The sequence below is a fragment of the Papaver somniferum genome, unplaced genomic scaffold (genome assembly GCF_003573695.1).
Source record: "Papaver somniferum cultivar HN1 unplaced genomic scaffold, ASM357369v1 unplaced-scaffold_84, whole genome shotgun sequence".
Lineage (NCBI taxonomy): Eukaryota > Viridiplantae > Streptophyta > Magnoliopsida > Ranunculales > Papaveraceae > Papaver > Papaver somniferum.
The window spans coordinates 561,364-571,241 of NW_020651415.1; positions in this window are offsets into that span (position 1 = coordinate 561,364).

Consider the following 9,878-nt stretch of genomic DNA (forward strand, 5'->3'; position numbering starts at 1 on the left):
TTTACTTTTTGTTTAATGGATTTTGTTGTATTCATCTTTTCTTCTATTGTGCAACTTCTTTGGGCAGGCAAGATATTTTGCCAGTGTTGCTGCTAATAGTGGACTATAGGGAAAAGATGGCAGAACTACAAGAGATGAATCAGACTTGGAAGTTATAAACCCAATTTGCAACAAGAATTGGCTAAGTTTGTGATACCACGCACGAGGAGCCTGTTTAAGTCCATAAAGAGAACGATCCAACTTGCAAACATGTGTAGGAAAGCGAGAATCCACATAACCTGGAGGTTGTTTCATGTACACCGTTTCCTAAAGTTCTCCATGAAGAAAAGCATTCTTCACATCAAGTTGATGAATGTGCCAATTGGAAGACAAGGCCAACATAAGAATAATGCGTATAGTACACGGTTTGACAACCGGACTAAATGTTTCAGAGTAATCAATCCCTTTTTGTTGATTGTATCCTTTTGCAACCAAACGAGATTTACGACGCGCAATTGTACCATCAGGATTACGTTTGATCCGAAAAACCCATTTACAACCAATAACATTCATGGAAGGATGATATGGAACTAATGACCAAGTACCATTTCGAAGTAGAGCATTGATTTCACCGTCGGAAGAAGTACGCCATTGAGGATCTTTATGAGCTTGAGAGATACAGGTAGGTTCAAGAGTAGAATCACATATAAGAGCATACCTAGAATTCGGTTTGAAAATTCCATCCCTTGCTCTCGTAATCATGGGATGTGTAGTAGATGTTGCAGGATCGGACAATATGGTGGACGGAGATGAAGACGGCAGCTGCAATGACGCTGGTGCGGACGATACAGGAGCAGGATCTGACGATGTGGAGACATGGGTTGGAACTAACGCCGGAGCAGGAGCATGGGCTTGAACTAACGCTGGAACAAGAGCATGGGCTGGAACTAACGTTGGAACAGGAGAATGGGCTTGATCATGGGCTCGAACAGGAGCAGGAACGAACGCTGGAAGATGGGCTTGGACAGGGATGGATGCTTGAACTGACGCTGGAAGACGGGCTTGGACAGGAACTGACCCTGAAACATTGGGTTGAACAGGAGCAGGGACTGACGCTGGAAGTTGCGGACAAAGAGATGGAGATGATGTTGTTACCGGAGGTGGTGCTGGCTGCGAACAAACAGGTTCTAAAGATAGCAGAGCAACAGACAAGGATGAGATTACCTGTGAAGAAGTCGATGTCGGCGAAGGCGAAGCGGGGGAGAATGGAAAGGTAGTCTCATCAAAAGTAACATGTCGACTGACGTATATTCGACCCGTAGGAACATGAAGACACTTATCACCCTTATGGGATGGACTATATCCAAGAAAAACACAAGGAGAAGACTGAGCCTCCATTTTATGAGACCGATAAGGACGCAAGTGAGGGTAGCATAGACAACCAAAAACACGAAGAGAAGTGTAATCAGGTGGAACACCAAAAAGAGCTTCATACGGAGAGGAATTATTAACGGAAGTCGAAGGGACACGATTCATCAAATAACAGGCAGTGTAAAAAGAGTCATACCAATAAGAGGACGGAACAAAGGCCATATTTAGGATAGTAAGACCAGTTTCGCGAATATGACGATGACGACATTCAACTAAACCATTTTGTTCAGAAGTATGAGGACAAGAAAAACGATGAAAAATACCAAGGTTTTGGAGGTGTGGAGTGAGTTTGCGATACTAAGCGGCATCATCAGTTTGAATTTTTTTTATCTTACGACCAAAAAGATTTTCAACATGCTTTTGAAACAAAAAGAATAGAGAGAAAACGTCAGACTTTTGAGACATAGGAAACATCCAAGTAAAACGACTATACGCATCAATAAATATAACATAGTATTTATATCCTTCATTAGATAAAATATGAGAGGGTCCCCACACATAGGAGTGAATTAAATCTAATGGATGCAAATAAACAGTATTACTGGCAGGAAAAGGTAACTTATGACTCATATGCTCATGACAGAAAGAGAAAAAACTAATAGTTTGATTAGAAACTGGAAGAGAAAACTGAGAAATAACTTTGCGAACTGTACGCATCATTGGATGAACCATTCTAGCATGCCAGGCCTGTAGACTAGCACGTTCACCTATGCAAGCTTGAGGATGATGAGACGAAGAATCAAGTTGATAGAGACCACCTTTCCTAATACCAAGCTAAAACACCTAGAGTTTTGATTTTGATTTAATTTAGAACTAAAAGAAGCGGAGAACAAATCTAAACACAACTTATTTTTATTAATTCATTGACATAATAAATTAGTTTTACAAAGCACATATATATACAAAGTTTTCCTTGGACTACAAAGAAATAGAGTTTCCTAAACTAAACTAATTTCTTAAAAAAACCAATTTCTTAAAATACAAAATACTTATTTTGGATCAATTTCTTAAAGGGAAACCGTGTGTCATGTGACACACGGTTTGTATGCCTTAACAGAGAGTGGCTCTTTTTGTTACATTGATTTTTGTACCTAAAAATATCAATTTAGAAACTTATTTGATCATTTTAGTTGTGGCCAGTATATCTCTATTTGGTTCCTAATCCATATACTGTATGGCTATGTGTGTTGATGGGTGGATTCAGCAAACTTGCCGATAAACATTGAAAAATATTAATTTCAATATGCCATCGGCCATCCTACAAGTAACCTTTCGGATGTAAACCTGCAAAATCCCTATGATTTTTAGCCTTCGATCAATTAGATATACCAAAAACTGAATGAAAAACTCGAATTAAGAAGCGTAAAATTAAAAAAATCAATATAAAGTACCTGGAGTGTAAAGAAAAATTATAAAGAAATCAACAGGAAATCAAATCGATAGAAAATCTCAGAAGGATGATGCTCTTGCACATCTTGATTTGTTGACGTCGTTTGAAGATTATATCGGACAGTCTTATTCTGGACGCATCTTCGCTGTTAGGAGTTTAGCATTACTCAACTCAAATATACCCGTGAACTACTGTGTTAAAGATAATTTATTGAACCTGTGAAACCCAACATTTACACTAATAAAATAATAATTTTGTCATGTTTAAGATAATTAACCGACCCTGGCTTTGTTTCCCGCACGGTATGTCGGTATTTATGTCGATCACTTCGTTTTTCTGGTCGTCATTCAAACAGTAGGTCACCGACATGAAACCCAACCCAGCTGATTCAAAAAATGCAGCCAGACGCCAACATTTGCTGGCGGTGGTGGTGATTCACCACCATAGACAGGCGGTGCTGGGACCCACAGCAATCGGACAGGCCGACCGCCGACATTCGTCATGTTACTAGAAGCCATAGATACGTTGATTCGTTCATACATTCCCTACCATTAGCTGGTTGATACATACAACCTGCTCACCACCACCTACCAAAAAGTTCTAACAGTAGTTACGCCCACGTTCATGTGGGGTCCACGCGGTTAAGCTCAAGACCTGAAATCTATTAATACTACCCCCATCGCGCCAAATGTTAAGCGCAAATAGAAATCTTCTCCTGTACTCACTCTTTCAAAAGCCAGAAACCAATTTCACTCTTCAATCATCTTCTCTGCATTAATCATCACCCTAATGGCTAAATCTAGTTCTACAAGAATGTCCTTCTTCTTCATCTCAATGATCTTTGCATTTGTTGGTATGGTCGCTGCACAAGACGGCATGGCTCCATCACCTGCACCTTCAATGGACACAGGCTCAGCTTATGGACTTCAACTATCAAAGGTTGGTGTCTTTGGTTCCGTCTTACTATCTCTTGTTGCTCTTCTTTTGAAGCAGTAAAGAGAAAATCCATCCTAAACAATGTTTTATATGATGAGTGACTCTTTGTTTCCCCCTTTTTTACATTGATTTTGTACTTCAATTATTCATACATTAATCATATTCTTTTTGTAACAAAGAAAGTTTATCAACAAAAGTTCCATTTATTTAAAGTTGTGTCCATTATATGGTTTTGGTTCCTTTTCCACATACTGTTTTGTGTGTGTGTGCCGATGGGCGGATCCGGTAAGTGATTCGCCATATAAAATGGACTACTAGACCCCTATTTTACTTTCTGCAAGTGGGAAATTTTGTGGCGAATCTCAAATAAGCAAAGAATTATTCTGAAAATAGAAGGTGAATTGAAGTGCAGTAGAAAAATGTCTAAATAAGTTAAGAACTTGCTGTTGAATGGATTTATCCATCATCAAACAATTGATCTATCGACCATTAAATCGATATTAAAAAGATCTATCTGTATGATTTTAAAAATAGTGTATCTTTTTTTTTTAGAAAAAGAGGATAAAGAACCTCATTACATTGATATTAAAGATCCATAAACGGAGTTACGGATTGATATGACATTACAGTTCCAATGTTGCATGTTCAGATAGTTTAGTAAAGCCCACAGGCTATGGTCAATCCAGCAGTAATTAATGTTAAATTGATTACAAAATAAAGATAGTTTAATTGCCCACATTATTTCTATTGTGTTAACTAGCTTGTAATCCTGGGCTATAAAATCCATTTCAAACGTTTTTGTGTTTTCAAAATCTTCGCTGATCAGATATCTTTGTCTATGCGCTTCCACAAACATTCCCACCAGCAGCACTAGGGTCGGTTCCGAATGACTCATAAAAGAAATTTTGTGGCCCCTCCAACATGTTTCCCATTGGAAAGCTGCTTCCGCTCCAACCTTTTCTAGCTCTTTTAAAATTGTACTGTCTGTAGAGATGCATCTTGCTTCTCTGATTGTACCTGTATGATCAATCAGCATTATTCCAATGCCTTGTTTTGAGTTGGAGTCTATCATACTCAGGGCAATATGTATTTTCAGTGTCATGTCAATGTTTACTGATTCTGCATGGTACATTTCAATCCGCAGAACAACATCATTCATGGAGTTTTAATAAAGATCATCCATAATGTTATGTCCTTGTTTGTTTACAGTGTTGTAACTGTTTATGAATCTAAAGATATTGTTTGCAGTTAAAACACTATTTTATCTCTTGTTTTTAAAAACCACATCATATCATACTTTCCATATAAACCAGATTACGATACTACACAGAACATTCCAATCTATATCATATACTCCCCTATCAGTATTTTCAGAACAACTGGATAACCATTCATGAAAAGAGGTTGTACCATTTCTAATGAATTCCATATCAAAATTGAAATCCATCCATACATGTGTTGCATAATTACAGTGTAAGAATAAATGGTTTAGAGTTTCTTGGCTTGCGTTACATAACTTACACTTAGTATCAATGGGAGAACATCTGCCACTCTCATACTATTTGGAAGGATAGAGTGGGCAGCATTCCCAATAAACAGCTTTACAGCCGGCTAGGTCTTGATTTTCCAGATTCTATTCCATTTAGGCTCAGCATTTCCATTCGAGTTAATGTGGTTATACAAGGATTTTACAGAGAACGTACCTTTGTAGTTTAAAGTCCATCTTGGAATATCAATTTTTTCTTCGGTTGGAATTCTAATTTCCCTGACTGTTTCTATTATTTGATTGTCAAAACATCTGGTCAGTTTATTAAGAACCCATATTTTTTTGTCTTTTATTAGATCACTTACTTTACTAATGCCCTCAGTAGTAGTAAGATTTCTAAGAAGGGGTGTTTGAACCCCTGGAATACAACAATCTTGCCAAATGTCAATATTTCTTCCATTACCTAATTCCCAGAAGTAACATTTTTTTATTTGTTCAATCCCTGTTAACATCACTTTCCACAGCCAGTCTTCTTAGGTTTATAGTTTATATGGAGAAGGTGACAGTTAGGGTAGTATTTAGCTTTCAATATAGTGGCACATAGAGAATCAGGTTTCTGATTGAGATTTCATCCCATCCTAGCTATCATAGCTATGTTAAATTTTCTAACATTTTTAATCCCTAGTCCCCCTTATTCAAAGGTTTTGCAAATAGAACGCCAGCTTTTTAAGCAAACTCTCTTTTTCCCCTTTTTCGTTTAAACCCTTTTCATTTTTCCCCACGAGTAATTTCGCTGCAGTATAGTTATTTGATTACATATTTTTACTAGTATTTTAAAACAATTCATTTGATATACATAGACATACGAGGCTATATTTTTTATCATGACAGTTTTTCCCGCGTTGTTTAAGTTAATTCCATTCCACCATGTCATTTTAGTTCTTAAGGTTTCAAGTAAGGGTTCAAAGCACTGTATTTTAGATCTGTTAGTGAACAAGGGGGCTCCTAGGTACTTGTCAGTTAAGGGAATCGTTGTAACTCCTATGATTTATTTAACTTTTCTTCGCGTACTAGTTTCATTTTTTTTGTTAAAAAACACCCCAAACTTACTCAAATTAATGAGTTGTCCCGAAGCTAAGCTGAAATTTTTGAACAGGTTAACCAGATTTTGACAGGAAGTTTCACTAACCTTGCAGAAGACAAGGCAGTCGTCGGCGAAGAGGTGGATCTTTGTGAACCAGTTTTATACCTTTGATCAGCATTCTGAATCGTTCTACAAAGCGCTTCAATACAAAATAGAAAGAGATAGATAGAGATTGGATCTCCCTGTCTCAATCCCCTTGTAGATTTAAAAAAGCTTGTTGGAGAACCATTAAGTAAAACAGATAAAGTAGTAGTCGAAATGCACTGAAAAACCAAATTACACCATTTATTGTTAAACCCCATCCTAGTCATGACCTTGATTAGAAAATCTCATTCGACTATGTCGAATGCTTTAGAAATTTCGATCTTAAGACCCATTAATACTTTCTTGGATTTAGAGTTTTTCATATTGTGTATAATTTCGTGAGCTAGGGTAATATCTTCAGCAATCTGCCTTCAAGGGATAAAGGTAGACTGGTATGGTGAAATTATTTTATCTAGTAGACTTTTCATTCTTCCTGCCATGAGTTTAGAAATCACCTTATAACTAGTATTCGCTAGAGCTATGGGTTTGAATTCTACAGGGGATGTGGGATTCAAAGTCTTAGGAATTAAAGAGATGAAAGAGGCATTCATCTCTTTAGATATATGGCCTGTTTCGGAAAAAAATGGGCCATTTTGGTCAGGTCAGGGCCTACGGTTTCCCAATTTTGTTGAAAGAAATTTGGTGGAAAGCCGTCAGGGGCATGGCTTTTATCAGGATCCATGGAGAAAATAATATTTTTTATTTTATTCTCGAGGGGTATAGCGCATAACATATCACTATCAGTCTGATTGACTCTAGATGGTATTAGATTTATCAGATTTTGATCAATGTCAGGCTTAACAGTAGTGGCGATTTTGAGAAAATGTTGAGTTATGCACTCAACAATTTCCTCTATAGTATTTAGCCAAACGTTTTCATCAGTCTTTATCATATCAATTATGTTTCTTCTAAATCTCTGCTTAGCTTTTGTGTGGAATACCTAGCGTTTCTGTCTCCTAAAGCTAAGTTCTGATTATTACTTTTGTCTTTCCAAAAATTTTCTTTGATTGCATACCATTTTGCAAGTTCATTTCTTAGTTTTCTTAAAACTTCAGTCTTATTTGGGTAGTTAGCAGTTGTGTTATTTTGTGCCATATTTTCCTTTATGTTCTCTATATTACTATTTATGTTCCCAAACTTGTTTCTATTCCACGGTCTGAGGAAATTTTTAACATTTCCAAGTTTCTTGTTAATCTTATAAGCTGGTGACCCTCTAACAGTGGAGTTCTAACTTTCCTGAATTAGAACCTTATAATCCTCATGTTTTATCCACTCCCCAAAGTATTTAAAAGGTATAGGCCCGTCATCCCAGTGGTTGTGCAAATTAAGTTTTATAGGGACGTGGTATGAAGCTAAAGGGCCTAAATGTTTTAGGCTAGAGTTAGGGTATTTTCTATTACATTTGTCATTTACTATGGCTCTGTCTAGTCTTTGTTCAATGTTTTCCTCATTTTATCTATGGTTATTCCAAGTATAAGTATAGCCAGTAAAGCCAGGGTCTACCAGATTTTATTTGTTGATTAGGTTGTTGAAGATCTTGGCTTCATTTTTCTTAAAAGCAAATTTACTTTTCTTTTCCTCTTCATGAATATCAACATTTAAGGTACCTATGATTATCCATGGCTTGTTTACTGTATTACCCAATTGTTATATTATGTCCCAAGACTTAAGTTTTAGTTTCCTATAGGGACCCATAAAAACAGGTTAGAAGCCAACTACTGTTATTTATTGGGTTAATGATTATAGCATTTATATGATGGTAATCATGATCTTCAATTTTAATGTTAACATTTGTTTTCCAAATAAGACAAAGACATCCGGCTATCCCTCTAGGAGGTACAAAAATATTTTTTTTTTTTTTTGTACATTCACCATTCTCATAATATTTTTCTTCTCAGAATTTTGTTATTTAGTTTCTGATAGAAACAGGATATAAGGGTTTTCCTTGTTTAAAATGTCTAACAGGTTGTGTCGAGTATCTAGTTTACCAAAGCTCCGGTAATTCCAGGAGATCATGCTTATAAATTGCCAGAAATTTCTAAATTTTCCATAAGAATCATATTCGATAAGAATTTTAGATAAGAATCATATTCGATAAGAATTTTAGAGACATATCCCGAGAGTATTGGTTACTTATCTGTTCTGAAGCTTCCACTCGGATTTCATTATTAGGATTGAAAATTGATTTAGCCTGTGGTTTATCTTTTCCTTCTTCCATTTGGTCCTCCCTAGTCCTAGTCTTCCTAGAGCTTTCCATTTGCAGGTCTTCAAGTTCTCTTTCTCTGGATTGGTAAAGCATCCATATCAAGTTCTTCAATTGAAGCCTTGGAATTGGTAGTTTGACCCTTGTTAGCATCTCTCGCCTCCCTCTTCCAGTACCCCTTATTCACTTTTGAAGTTCCTCCAGAATTAGATCCACATTGCAATCGTTTTTGATTTTTCGTAGATAGAAAAGATGTAAGATTTCTGTTTTGGAATCTGAACAAAGGGTAAAATGGTATATCTGAACGCCTTTGGGGTTGTCATTTCAAACAGTAGTAGATTACCAACTTGGAATGCACCGACCCCCCTATTTACAGGTTGTGGTGGGTCCCCTAAACCATAAGACAGGCGGACAGATCACCAAAATTTGTCGTGGGCTACTGGAAGACACTAGAAAATCCCATAGATTGATTCGCCCATGCATTCTCTGCCATTCCGCGGTGAGTTTTTTCTTGATACAAGAAACAACCTCACCACCAAGTAACTTGCGGCAACCGTGTGCGTGTTTTGGTAGGTGATCAGAATAAACAACTAATGGGGAGTGTATGTATGAATAAATCAATGTCTTTCTTTCTACAACAAGTCACATGGTGTTTTACGGAGCTGGTTTGCATTCATGTATGGGGGCTTAGCTAGCACCGCATGTCAAAGGTGGAAAACCAGCAAGGATGTTTCGAAGACATTGTTTGTGAACTATCTTGGATACAGAATATTTTGCTATTCTTCGTGGCAGTAGTTTTTTGTGAAATAGAGTCAACTGCCCAAATATAATACGGGTGAAATGGATACCAAAAAAATTACCAAGAATGCTAGATTCATTCGGACTTTAGCTTAATTAAAAAATAGCGAGGATAAAACTAGATGCATCCTGATATTAATTAAAAATAAGAAAAAATAATTGAAAATGGATATTATGAAACTATTTATATCCTTGCTATTTTTACACTCTCGTCAATTTGAATAGTAGTAAATTTGACATATTCACCCAGAAATTATCGTTATTTGGTTTTTTGACCAATTTTATGTAGTTTCTTTCTCCACTTGCTAATGGGTAGCCCAAACAGAACCCTTTAAGAGTCTCCATTTGGGTAGAGCTTGGGGGTTCCTGACATCGATCTCTTTAGGGTTTTGCCAAGAACACCTTGGTGTTAATCTATGTTGATGCA